Here is a 13,886-nt window from a genome sequence, read left to right on the forward strand (position 1 = left end):
AAATTACCAGGAAATCAGATTCATTGCTGCCAATAAAGCAATACATCCACGGACTGCTTGTCGCTTATCACCAATCAACTGTAATTTTAACATGTCAGGAAATCATAATAATAAAAATAATAAAAAACAGGGATAATAATAACTACAATTTAATATTTTAATTGAAGCTAGAATGTGTGATATTAGAATGCTGTTCACAACATTTAGCATTATTTATGATATTTTAGAAGCCAAATGACATTCAGTCTACTTTTGACATTTGATGTGCCTGGCAGGGGAGATTCCTTGATCACGAAGGAGGTTTTCCCAGGGAGAGGCTCATCCATTGCACTCCGGGTGTGCTGACCCCTGCAATTTCTCCAAATGCAGGAAACTCGACTGACATTTGATGTGCAGGATGTAGCTCCATTTAAAAAAAACAACAACAAGTACCATCCTCAAATTGATTAGGAGCATAGTTCCTGGAAGGAGAGATTTAATCCTACACTTTCTTTCCTCCAAGTGAGCAAATTTTCATTTAGAAAAACTGCCATTGGTGCCAAGAATGATAGGGTAAGGTAGATACCATTTGAGTCACTTCTGGAGCAGATGGAAAGTAATACCTTTAAAGGCATTCTTTTATAAGTATTCCGCATATAGTAAGTAAATCACATTGCACATGATCTGTTCATATTTGTTGGGGGAAAGCAACATATTTTGAGAAACCTTCAGAAATATGACATGCAGTGTGAATTTCTTCGGATGCTTTAATTAATTATTAATATTAATTAAATTAATTACTATTTAATAATTCTCAATTAATATTTATCTGGCCCACTGTGGCTTTCTTCTCTCTTTTGTGGCATTTTCTTTTATTACAATACTGCAATAATATCTGTCAGTGTTTTTTATATTTTCCATCTCTTGAGGTGTTTTGACGCTGACTCATCTATGAAGAAACTGCTCATCTCTAGTGCTTTTTCTTGAGTAGGCTACAGGTTGAGTCTACTTAATCCCACTATCAGCATAGATGGATTGGGAAGGAGGTTCAACAAACTGAAGGCCTCTCCTGTAGCTGCATGTTGGCCAGGGAAGATTCATACATCTTCTGCATTGTTTTTAATCATATTTATTGTGAGGGAAAAAGAGATTGTTTTTGGCTTTTTGTCCCAAAGGTGCTTTTTTCAAGAGGCAACTGGACTTTCTGGTTTTTCTTTGAAGACATTTCACTTCTCATCCAAGAAGCTTCTGCTTCTTGAAAAAAGCACCTTTGGGATAACCATGACCTGGATGACTGAGAATCTCCATAGACATTTTTGGTTTTTCCATAGAAGAACATCTCAGTCACATTTTTAGTGGTGAGATGAAGTTCAGTGGGTGAAATCATATTCTTATGTATGGTTATGAATAAGTGGAGTGTGTTTGAACTACACAATTTCATTGTATCAGGGGTCTCTCTAATCTTTAAATGGTGTTTTAGGAGCCTTATTGCATGAGGTAATGATATGATATTAACAGATTTAAAAAGATACTCTAAGAAATAATTAAATGAGTTAAATCCCTTAAATGCCCTGAGAAATACGGAGGAAAAATGTTTTTGAGTGCATGCTTGGCTGGAGCTGTTTTCAGGACTAGAACTATACTCAAACTTTTGTCACACACTTATCCATTTCTGATTTTTTTCTTCAACCTCTAAATTTGAGCATCCTAAGTGCACTTTTGTCTGAGATTAGGTCCCATCGAGCACAGTGGTACTTAGATTAAACACACAATGGCAGACACCAAGCTGCTGTTGGGAAGGGGAAATATTTCTTGCTATTGTTAGACAAACTGGAAGTCAGAATCATCATGGAAATCATCTACTAGGTGGTAATCTATCTTCTGCTGAGCCAGCTATAGCCTATAGGCTATTATTTGATGGAGCTGGTAATATTAGCCACATAGACTAGAGATGGACAGTCTGAATCTCTCCAGAATTTGTAGAATTACATTTTCCATCATTCCCATCCATGTTGGCTTTAGCTGGTGGATTTCAACAATATCAGGAAAACCCATGTGATCTTTCTAGGAAAGAAATTCTTAAGCTTAACTGGTATTTCTATTAAGTTTTCCATTCATAAAGGGAGGACTTATCCTGTAATTAATTATAAGAGTATTGGCGGCTTTTGGCGGTGAACAGGTTTAATGTCCTGTATAGCTAGTCAGAAAATGGACAATTTGAGCAGACAAAGATTGCTCAAATAGCTTGCAACAAGCACCCCTGTCCTCGGCTTCTAAAGCCTTTTCAACCACTCCTCCGTCTAACTTATTGGCATGCTAAGAAAAATGATATTAATGAGTTACATTAGCTACATTAGGCTTATCTGGGAGGCTCATTTGCTAGAGATGATAGTGTTGCAGATCATGCTGTGAGAAAATGCCAGATTTTTTTAGTCATTAAACAGGCAGGGGGGTGGGAAAGAACCTGTATTTCTGGAACAAGTCACAGATGCTTGCCTTTAATGCTTTGAAATGAAGGAGCATATTCAGCCAAAAATAAAATGCAGCTCTACCTAGAATGATAAAAAACAGAACAGGCATTGTAATAATGCATCTTTTTCTGATCATATTTTAAAACTAGGTTGGAGAAAAATGACAATCTTCTAGATGTTCTTGAACATTTGTAATACAATGATGGCTGTGGTCAGTTTTCTGAGGTTTATCCTACAGTAACATCTGGGGGCAATACAGTCTCTCTCTACCTCTTTTAGAACTCTGGCATCTAACATCGTATTGGTATTTCATGAATTTAAGGGTAACAGCTGAAAAAGTCAATGGTGTTATACATTTACTGGGATTGCATTTGATTCATATGGTTACAGGTAGTCCTCGACTTACAGCAGTTGATTTAGTGACCATTCAAAGTTATAACAGCACTGAAAAAAGTGACTTATGACCATTTTTCACACTTATGACCATTGCAACATCCACATGGTCACGTAATTTATATTCAGATGCTTGACAAATGGTTCATATTTATGATGGTTACAGTGTCCCAGGGATCATGTGATCATATTTTGCAATCTTCTGACAAGCAAAGTCAATGAGGAAGCCAGATTCACTTAACAACTGTGTTACTAATTTAACAACTGCAATGGTTCACTTAAAAAATGTGGCAAGAAAAGTCGTCAAATGGGGCAAAACTCACTTAACAAATTTCTCACTTAGCAACATAAATTCTGGGCTCAATTGTGGTCGTAAATTGAGGATTACCTGTATATAGTGTCTGTGTGGGGTGTGTGTGTGTATTTATTTATAAATTCATATGCCAGCCATTCCAAAAGCTCTAGATGTCTGTCTTTCTCTCTCACACACCAGTAGTGGGTTGCTCCCGGTTCGGCCCGATTTGGCCGAGCTGGTAACGGTGACGCTATTACGTCACCGAACCGGTTCTCTTTCTTCGGGAGCTGGGCCCTCCCGCCCGCCCCCACGTTATTCCAACCTTAGATTTCTTCTTTTTTCGCCCAGCTGAGAGGTGCGGCAGAGCAGATTGCCACACCTCAGCTGGGCAGATTTGCAACGCGCTTGCGCAAAGTGCAAGTTTGGCGTGCATGCCAGCGAAGTGAGCATGTGCGTGGTGATCGCGCACAAAATGAGTGACTGAAGAGGCAATCGCGTGCAAAGCGCGCGCACAAAGAGAACTGGTAGTAAAGCTGGTTAGAACCCACCCCTGTCACACTCATATAGAGTTATCCATTGTCAAGGGATGAGTTACCAACTGGTTAGAAATGAAAGGAAGGATATTAAAAGCATATTTATTTGTGAACTAACCAGAGAAGAACAATCAGAGAGTGAGCTGGGAAGAGAGAAGGTCTGTGTTGATGGGCATCGCACACTGTAAGACTATGATATCTTTGTGGCTGCAGGAAAATAGTTATTTATTATAACCTTTTTATAGTGCTCTGCTTTTTAACTCAAGATGATTTATACAATAAAACATAATCATAACTGAATAGAAGCAGCCCAGGTCTGTCGGGGCCTATCAGAAAAGCCTATCAGAACATAATGGATTTCATACAGAGGTGAAATCTATTTACCTTCCCTACTGGTTCGGAAGTGCACGCTGTTTGCATGGACCCTCTATGCATGTGCAAACCCTTCTGCACATGGGCAGAGGGTAAAAAACAGGTTACTTCCTGGTTAAAACCAGGAAGTAATGATAACCGGGTGAGTGGGCAGAGCCTCGTGATGCCGTCGCTACCGGTTCTCTGAACCGCCTGCCACCATCACTACTGGTTCGGCCGAACCGGTCCGAACCGGTAACATTTCACCCCTGATTTCATAGCTTTGTGAAATGCAAGTGTGACGGAAGCGTCTAGTAACTTTGGAGAAAAGTATTCCATCAAATCAGGTCACCAAAAAGAAGGAACATCTCTGAGTTCCCACCTCTTTTATCTCATTTGAGGTGGGAATTTGGGTACCCCCTCTTAAGTTAAATGTACAGGCCAATTTGATTCTGGTTAGAAGAAATAATCCTGCTTAGTGCCAAACCATGCAAAATGTTAAATGCTGCACCATGAAATGTGCTTGGAAGCCTATTGGTAACCAATACCTAATGAGTTACCACTAACCAGTGAGTTAGGTTTATTGCCATAGTACTGTTTATTTGAATAAGGGGATAGCAGAAAATAGTTGGTGAAGAGCAGACGAGGAAACAGTATGTTCAAGAAGAGATGTCAGACCAGCTAATATTGAGGAGGTGTAAGTAACCTGAAAGTTATGTCAATTAGAGTTATGAGCATCTTACCTGAAATGGTGAGAAATTCAGCACCTGGCATGGAAGATAATCAATTGTGCAAAGTTCTAATCTTGGTCAGGAAAAAACTGGAAAATACGGATCATTAAGCAGAATAATAATAATGTACTGCTTTTAAAAAGTTTTTTTGGGGGAAGGGAGAGGTGGGCTTATGTAAGAGTTGATCAGGAGTAAAATGGATATATGAAAACTCCACAAAGGAATTTACACAACCATAGTTGATCCTTATTTTAGTGAGAAAACTAGAAAACAGGGAACAGTCACACCATCCAAAAATTGGTATCTGCAGGATGCCCAACCTTGAGCTAAGAAATTAAATTGTTGGATAGCAGATTTAAGCAGCCTATCAGAAGAATAATTTAGCTCCTGTTTTCTGAAAATTGTTAACTAGAGGCTGATGGGCATTAATTATAAATGTTCTAACTCAGATTTCCTGCACGGAACAAGAATATAAACAATAGGAGCTTTATATGTGATTTGATATAAAACTCATTCTAATGCTATCATTCTATGGTTGTACACTTGATATTAGGAATGTGTCTAATCAAAGCAGATCTGTTCAGAGAAATGGAGCCATATTTTATTTTATTTTATTTTATTTTATTTTATTTTATTTTATTTTATTTTATTTTTTAATTTAATTTAATTTAATTTAATTTAATTTAATTTAATTTAATTTAATTTAATTTATTTTATTTTATTTTATTTTATTTTATTTTATTTTATTTTATTTTATTTTATTCAAAGAGATTTCTTCCCTTTGGCTGTTCTGCCTCACCTCGACTTACTCTGGCATCCACAGAAGTTAGAGGGGTTAGTCAAGGCAGATTGGTCCTATTTTGAAGGTGTTCTTTTTAAATCCTGAAGCACATTGCATTGCTGTCAACTCTTGAATTGAAGTGCCAAAGTTGAGAAGCAACTATAGAATATCATCGATTTGCCATCAGAGGCAGGTCACTGATAGCTGAAAAACTTATCCCTTCGATGATTTGTTATGAAGGATCAAGAATTGCCAGGGAAAGAAAATAATCATATACAGTATAGGTATTCCCCAACTTATAACCACAATTGAACCCAAAATTTATGTTCCTAAGTGAAACATTTGTTAAGTGAGTTTTGCCCCATTTTATGACATTGCTTCCCACTGTGATTAAGTGAATCATTGCAGGTGTTAAGCTAGTAACAGGGTTGTTAAGTGAATCTGGCTTCCCCATTGACTTTGCTTGTCAGAAGGTCCCAAAAGCTGATCACATGACCTTAGGTCACTGCAACCATCTTAAATATGAACCGGTTGCCACGCATCTGAATTTTGATCACATGACCCCGGAGATGCTGCAATGGATATAGGTGTGAAAAATGGACATAAGTCATTTTTTCAGTGCTGTGGTAACTTTGAACGGGTCACTAAATGAATTGTTATAAGTCAAGGACTACCTGTACTTTTCTAGATTGTAGATTTCAAAGACTTACATCTTTTGCTGCCTCTCGTTGAAATGTTTTTTTTTAATAACAGAAAAAAATTCTATATCACCAGTGTTACTGAGACAAGCATTACAAAATAGGAAATGGTTTCAAGGTTCTGTAGTTAAATTGTTAACTCTCAGGTAAGCATTTGTGCTGTTTATTAGATATACATCCCAGTTTTCAATGAAGAACTCCGAATGGCACACTTTCCCCTGGGGTCAATTTCTTCTCAGACAACAACCCTGTGAGGTTTAACAGGCTCTGACACTAGAACAGTGATGAGATCATAATGACAAGCAACACATACCCCAAACATACCTTGCTCCCCACTGTTGTTGTCCTTCCTTTTGAAAATGGAAAGATATTGAGTTGTTTGGTACAGTTAATCCTGTGACCAAATATTGCCACTTTGCCACTCTTTTGGCAGCTTAATCTTAGAGGGTGTTCCTCTGGAAGTTGCAAGAGGAATTGTAGGCTGAATGTGGCTCTGCTACATTGCAGACTCAACACCTCATTCATTTTCCTGATGCCTTCATTTAACACCTCTGCCTTTACTGAAGACTCTGCTGAAGGCTTCGTGAGATTGCACCTCTGCTTTTTTTAGTACAATCAATAGCTGTAGGTTTAATGAAGGCAAAGTGTATATACTTGGGCTTGCATGAGCTTTTAGCACTGAGCTAATGAGCTTCTCCAGTGGGAGTTTGTTTTATTCTCATTCTTGACATTCTCTCTGGGTTGGTAGCTGACATTCCATTTTCACCCAGTGAAACATATGTTTTTCCCCTTCCCAAGTAAAAACAAAGGTGAAGTAGCAATAGCAATAGCACTTACACTTATATACCATTTTACAGTGCTTTATAGCCCCCTCTAAGCAATTTACAGAGTGAGCATATTGGCCCCAACTATCTGGATCCTCATTTTACCGACCTCAGAAGGATGGAAGGCTGAGTCAACCTTGAGCTGATGAGAATCGAACTGTCAAACCCCAGGCAGCTGGCAGTCAGCAGTACTGCATTTTAGCAGTACTGCATTTCTAACCACTGCACCACTGCGGCTCATTAAATGGCTATGATTTCATTACTTTTAAAAATAGGTTTATAGGTTATGATAGTATCAGAAGGAAAGTGATGGAAACACACCTCCCCTTTATTCCAATTCTTCCTTTGGGTAAGGATCTATTAATATGCAGCACACAAATAGATATAAGAAGCCAGCTGACTTTTATATCTTCCGTCTCTTATTTCTATGAATCCTTAGTTCCACTACCCCATTGAATGAACTTCACTTGGCATCAGAAAGAGTCTTACCACTAAATTAATGATAGCATGTTTAAAAGCACATTGTTTACTATAGAAGATCACATAGAACATTTATGGATATGAAGGACACTATGCATCATGTAATGTTCTACATGAAGTGTACAACTTGAGAACACATGCTGCCCTTGGAAGTTCTGGCTATTGACGGTGAACACTAAATTGGAAGTTTGAATCAGTGGTGAAATCCAAACTTTTTTACTACCGGTTCTGTGAGCATGGCTTGGTGAGCGTGGCAGGGGAAGGATACTGCAAAATCTCCATTCCCACCCCACTCCAGGAGATGGATACTGCAAAATCCTCATTCCCACCCCACTCCAGGGGAAGGATACTGCAAAATCTCCATTCCCACCCCACTCCTGGGGGAAGGATATTGCAAAATCTCTATTCGCACCCCACTCTGGTATTCTCCATTCGCACCCCTTAGGTGGTATTTGCTGGTTCTCCAAACTTCTCAAAATTTCTGCTACTGGTTCTCCAGAACCTGTCAGAACCTGCTGGATTTCACCCCTGGTTTGAATGCAAACTTAAATAAGTTAATAGTGTTAAATTAATTTTTATTTAAATGACATGGAATCAGATTTAGTCATTATTCTGGCTTTCCTGATATATTTTTACCTGGCCTTTTCTAAGCTGCAGATCCAGCATAGCAACTGAAGTTACGCATTCCTGCTCTAAAAGATGATGGAATAGAAAGAAACAGTTAATTGCATATTGTTGTAATCACCAAGAAAAAAAAAAGATACAACACAGCACAGTTTTGTTAGGAAATCCATCTAATGTAATATGAATAGAGTAAAACTGTCAAGATTCATTTTGGTGTAGTGTTTAGTACCAGGTTAGAAACCAGGGCATTCTGAGTTGTAGACCTGCCTTGTTCACAAGTCAGCTGGGTGACCTGGGCCGGTCACTCTCTCTCAACCCTACAAAGAAGGCAATAGTGAACAACTTCTGAAAAAATCTTCCCAGTAAAATTGCAGGGACATTTCCAGACCAGGAATCAAGAATGACTCAAAGACAAACAAACCCAACTTATATCTGAGTAAATACACTTTGGAATATTTACCAGATTGCAACTTAAGATCTGTATTTTCTATGAGATAAGCACCTTAATCTTGACCAGGTTTAAGATTCAATAAAACAGACAACTAATTAGTATTCAAAATTGCAGTTGCACAGATAGATTCTCTACAAGTTTCCTTGCAATAAGTTTTACTGTGTCATGTAGTATGTGATTGCAAATTAACGGTATAATCTTAGCCATAGTTTCTCACAGGTAATTTCTATAAGGGATAATGAGGTAGAGATACATTGATTGTTTTAATCACATATGCTGCCCAGATGCAAGTGAGATGGAGGTCCATATAAATTCAGCAAATAGATAAAAATTATCCACCAAAGCACTTTCAGGATACTGTAGGTAGGGTTACTGTCACGTCAGCTTCACAATGTTGAGTTCTCTCGCTGTTCATTTTTTCATAGCAATGCTTGATGGGAGGGTGGGGTGGGGAGAGAAGAAATTCCAGCTTTACTGTGCAGATTCATGAATCAAGAGACTTTGTCTAAAAAGAATCATATTTTGGTTCAAAGAAAAGAGTGGCAGGAAAATCACTGTCTTAGATCCTTCTAATCTTTCAAACAGTGATTGCTTACAATCATCCAACATGTATCCCCTTGTCAGTACATAGAGGTAAGATGGTTGGAAGCAGAAATGAAGAATTCATAAGTTTTCATATCCCAACAGCTTTTACTAAAATCCCTCGGCTCAATCAGGCACATTTTATATGCTTGTGCCTTGCCCTAGTCATTTCAAATTTGGGACTTAGACATATTGCAGCTGAGTAATTTGTGTAATCAGTAAAAGGCCCCAGGGATTTTGGATGAGTCTGATAATTTACTTAGTAAACTGTCATATGATTTCATAGAACTCAAATTCCCAGGATTCCTTTGAGATTGGAAAACTCTTCTTTTCTGAGGTTGGAAGGAGAAGGGTCTGTACATACCTTAAGAGATACTTAAGATGCTGTAATTTAAAATAAACATCAGAGACTCTATGCAAATGATGAACGATCATCTTTTTTTTATATATTAAAAAATGTAATATATGTTCAAATATTTAGAACATAGAAAGTCAAATGTCTTCTAGTCCAATCCCCTGCAGGAAACCTTATGCCATTTCAGACAAATGGTTGTCCAGTCTCTTTTTGGAAACCTCCAGTGATGGAGCACCCACAACTTCTCAAGACAAGCTATTCCACTGGTTTATTGCTCTCACTGTTAGGAAATTTCTTCTTATTTATAGGTTGCTTCTCTCCTTGGTTAGTTTCCAACCATTGTTTCTTGTCTAGCCTATTGGTGCGCTGAAAAATAATTTGACCCTCTCGTCTCTGTATGAGTCCTTCAAATATTGGAACAGTGCTATCATGTCCCCTGTTAGTCCTTTTCATTAGACTAGTCATACCCAATTCCTATAACAGTTTAATCAAATGTTACCCAATTTAATTAAATACCCAATTTCTGTAAACATTTAATTAAATATTTCAAACAAGTTCAATTCTTGGGTGAGTTTTGTGAACACCATAAGTTTAAAGAGTGCCGAACCCCATTAAACATATTCATTTGCCCTTTTAATTTTTTAAAAAAGGAAGCTAACCACCATTTCCAAAAGAGTCATATACTGATACCTCTGTGCTACTAAAGATTAATCCTAAATGCATACATTTATGCCACAGACAGTAACGTTCCCACAGTGGGATATTAATCATGTGTGGGTGGGTGTGTTTCTGTCAGAGAGATAGTTGCAATGCGATCTTGCTCTGTAGCCAGTCCACTGTGAGTCTCAAACCTTTTCTGCAACACTTTGGAGCGCACGAAATCTGAACGTTCATCCTCCAGGATCATGATGGAGGGTTCAGTTTGCAAAAAGTGAGGAAAGGTTTAGGGAATCTCCCTGAAAGAATAGGGCTGTGCTGTGATATGATAATGACTTAGGTGTTCTTTGCTTTATCTTGTTTAATTTGATCACCAACAATGTTGAAAGTAGCTGCTACGTGATGGTACTTTGTACTTTGGCTTAAGCCTCTATCACTTCGACACCATTGTTTTGATAAGCTGTTTAGGGTGTTTTTGAGATGCACTGATGGCATAAGGTAATCTTACAGACCTAAAATACACAAATCGCTTATTGTCCTTATAGGGGAACATTGGGGGGGGGTAGTCTAATTTACAGCTTTTTAAATGCTGTACTAGATCTATAAAACAGTACCAAAATGCATCCCTTCCAGTGGTGGGTTGCCCCCAGTTTGGACCGGTTCGCAAGAACCGGTAGTAAAACCGGTGGGAGGCCCCGTCCACCGCCCTGGATGTCATCATCAGCAATCTGCGCATGTGCAGAAGCAAGGCGCATGTGCCGAAGCAAGGCGCGCACACGATCCCGTTTCAAACTGGTGGTAAAGGTAAGTAGAACCCACCCCTGATCCCTTCCCATAAAAAACACATGTTCACCAGTGGATGCTGCTAATGGCCTCATTCCCTACAGCTTTCCAATGGTTGACAATGGACTGCTTTAAGATTCCACCCTTCCTTACCTATATGGAGATAAGACATGGGAAATTGTAACCGACAAGGCCTTGGACTTTGGGGGTCATTCATAAATACAGCCATATCCAAATGTGCTGTACCGTTGCTTTACCAAAAAATGTTGGTGTTATTTTTCCATTGGGACCCATTAAAATGTGATTGTGCATCATTTAAAAGTACATACTAAGGGGATATATTTTTACGGGGTATGCATGAATGAATATCCCTCTGTTTCTTCAACTGGCTAGCAGGCTACAAATGAAATCTCAAGTACGTTTCTCAGCTAATTTTTCAGAGCATGGCTGCTGTCTCAGGCAGCAAATACTGATGGCATGCTCTTCCTTATCCTTCTGCCCTTATCAACTATCTTCTACTGGAGGGTGGCATCACCAGCTGTTCTGGACTCCCTAAATTTAACCTGCTCTTCAGATGTGGAGGTTTCCATTCCACTGGTAATATTAAGGGCAGCCAGATCTGAGCTGCATAAATCTGATTGGCCATCAGATGGCAACAAAGAGATACAGTATGGAAAACCTGTTACCTTGATTTCTATCACCCAAATCAGATAGGCCTGCCACTGTGGGAGGGCTCGAATCAATTACATATATGGATTGGAGCAAGAGCTGTTACTTGCCCTTCACGTTCTATTTTAGCTTTATCCGACTGTTTTTTGCAACAGTTTGAGTTTGAGTTTGAATTTATTTAGATTTATATACCGCCCTACTTCCGAAGGTGAACAGCCAAAAATAAAACAGATACAATATAAAATTTAAAAAACAATTTAAAAACATATTAAATAAATTTGGCCCATACTAATTAAAACACCCCTGTTTTTAAAAACAAATTAAAATTAAAATTAAGCAATTAAAAAGAGTTAGGCCAGCCCCGCTTGTTGGAATAAAAAAGTCTTGAGGGCACGGCGGAAAGGAACCCTATGGTACTTTATCTTTAGATATTTATATTTTTCAAGAGACGTTATTACTAATGGTGTGCGAGAATGACCTTGAGAGAGGAGGGGAAGAGATGCTGCCTAGGAAATAATCATATAAGAGAGGGGGGGCTCCCCAGTGGCTTAACTGTCAGAGGAAGAAATTTAGGAAGGTGGGAAGTTTGTCCTTTCAGGCTTGCAAGAATTGGTTAGTGTAGCCTTACAATAGAGTTGAATTAGCTCATCTGGTCATGTTTCCTGTCCGGTTTATCTGGAAGGCTGACTGATATTTTAAAAGCTGGATATTCACTGTTACATTTACCATTTGGGCAAATAGCTTTAGGGATTGGGAACTTTTGATCAATAGAGGTCATAGTCCTTACTGCCCAAGTCCTTATGGCCAAAGATGAGGTATGCTGGAAAACGCAGTTCAACAGCATCTGGAAATTTTCAAGTTCTTTACCCTTTCAGAACCAGTGCAAATGAAGCAGCATATAGAGTTTTTACTCTCAAATCCATCTGTAAAATACTTGAAATGTAATTATTATGTTGAGCAATTTAGCTGCCTGGGAAGACCAACAACTTGGCCAGGTCTAATTTCAGGACTATAAAACCAGAATTAAGAGAATAGATCCATTTGTAAGCATTTCCTTATCTTTCTCTGAAGGAGATGTATTCATAATAAGTCTAGTGTGATGGAAATGAGAATTATTTATATCCAGAAGAACCCTGATATCTTCTCAATATGTGACTTCCTTAGTTCTCCCTCCACCCCCCTATGAATAGCCAACATCTCCACGGAGTTTAAGTGTGAATTATTTTTGCCTTTGGATTGTAACTTTTGTCAACTATTTTCTCCTGCTTTTATTAAACAAGATATGGAGACACTGAGCTCATTTAATCTTGCTGTGGAGGAACCAGCTGGCAGCAGGGTTTCCTGAGCACCTGCGTTTACATCGATGGCTATTTCATCATATTAGTCAGAGAAACTGAAACATATAAAGCTTTCAGCAGTGGCTACACTCTACCAAATAGCCAAGCAGACATGAACTGTTCAGCTAGTATTCCTCCCCATAGTCATGTGATCAAAATTTGGATGCTTGGCAACTGACTCCTCTTTATGACGGTTGCAGTGTCCCGGGGCCATGGGATCACTTTTTGTGATAAGCAAAGTCAATAGGGAAGCCAGATTCACTTAACAGCCATTTTAGCAATTGCAGTGATTCATTTAACAACTGTGGCACAAAGGGTCCTAAAATGAGGCAAAATTCACTTAACAAATGTTTCACTTAGCAACAAAAAAAATTGGGTTCAGTTGTAGTTGTGAGTTTAATTTAATTTAATTTAATTTATTGCATTTCTATGCCGCCCAACTCCCAAGGGACTCTTGGGAGTTAAGAACTACCTGTATGCAACTGTATGCGTAAATGCCTGTGCATGTAAATAATTTCTTAAAATATATTTATTCATCTACTGCTCATCTCCTAACTATTAGCTTGACATGTCATTTACCCTGCCACAAACTATTGCCTGGAACCACCTATTTTGGAAGGAGAGAAAATACCTGAGAATGAGAGACAGTTTGGTATAGTGGTCTAGAAACCAGGAGACGGGAAGTTTTTATTTTATTTATTTATTATTAAATTTATATTGCTGCCTACTCACCCATGGAGACTCAAGGCGGCTTACAGAATATAAAAACTGCATTTTAAAACAATAAAACTAATTAAAAATCAAATAAATTAATATAGTAATAAAATGATAATAAAATCACTCCTCACCCCTCATCCCCTGTCTCGGCGACAGCAGATCACACAAGCCATTT

The 13,886-nt window shown here is 38.4% G+C and overlaps 1 pseudogene; it reads left to right on the forward strand.

Annotated features, from left to right (window-relative positions):
* Positions 1 to 260: 260 nt before the first annotated feature.
* On the forward strand, positions 261 to 410 carry LOC117677358 (U1 spliceosomal RNA; annotated as a pseudogene).
* Positions 411 to 13,886: the final 13,476 nt, after the last annotated feature.

This window comes from Pantherophis guttatus, chromosome 3, assembly GCF_059756535.1.
Source record: "Pantherophis guttatus breed Tessera chromosome 3, ASM5975653v1, whole genome shotgun sequence".
In the NCBI taxonomy this organism is placed as follows: Eukaryota; Metazoa; Chordata; class Lepidosauria; order Squamata; family Colubridae; genus Pantherophis; species Pantherophis guttatus.